This window comes from Callorhinus ursinus, unplaced genomic scaffold, assembly GCF_003265705.2.
Source record: "Callorhinus ursinus isolate GAN/ISIS: 27379988/994484 unplaced genomic scaffold, GSC_fseal_2.0 scaffold34, whole genome shotgun sequence".
NCBI classification, from domain to species: Eukaryota; Metazoa; Chordata; class Mammalia; order Carnivora; family Otariidae; genus Callorhinus; species Callorhinus ursinus.
Window position 1 is genome coordinate 14,339,391 of NW_027397096.1, and position 396 is coordinate 14,339,786.

At 82.1% G+C, this 396-nt stretch overlaps 1 protein-coding gene across 2 annotated transcripts in view; it reads left to right on the forward strand.

Annotated features, from left to right (window-relative positions):
* Positions 1–270: 270 nt before the first annotated feature.
* Positions 271–396, forward strand: part of CUEDC1 (CUE domain containing 1) — an 81,655-nt gene continuing 81,529 nt past the window's right edge. The window contains exon 1 of one of the 2 annotated variants that reach the window (XM_073879564.1): positions 271–391. The gene's annotated coding sequence lies outside the window, so the exon portion shown is untranslated. The remainder of the gene's footprint in view (positions 392–396) is intronic. The other variant, XM_073879563.1, reaches the window with a different exon arrangement.

Genomic DNA, 396 nt, shown 5'->3' on the forward strand with positions numbered 1-396 from the left:
CCCCCGGCCCCGCGATTGCCCCGCTTCCTCCACCCCATTCCTGCTCCCCTCCTCTCTTGGAGGGGATCGGTCCTCCGAGCGGGTCTGGGGGCGCCGCGGCCCGGCCCGCGCCCCGCCCGCGGCCCCGCTCCTCCCCGCGCGGGCCCACTTGTGGCCCCGCCGGCGGCCGCGCAGGGACAGCTGCATTTCTCGCCGCCCGCCGCTAGGAAGCTGGCCTCGCCTCGCATTCTCCGCCTCCCGCGCCCCAGCCGCGCCGCCGCGCCGGGCCCGCCGCCGCCACCGCTGCCACCGCCGCCGGCGCGGGATCGCGGCCCCTCCCCCGTCCGCCGGCCCCGCCGGCCCCGCCGGCCCCTCCGGCCCGCGGGGAGCCGATGCGCTTGGCGGCTGCTCGGTAAG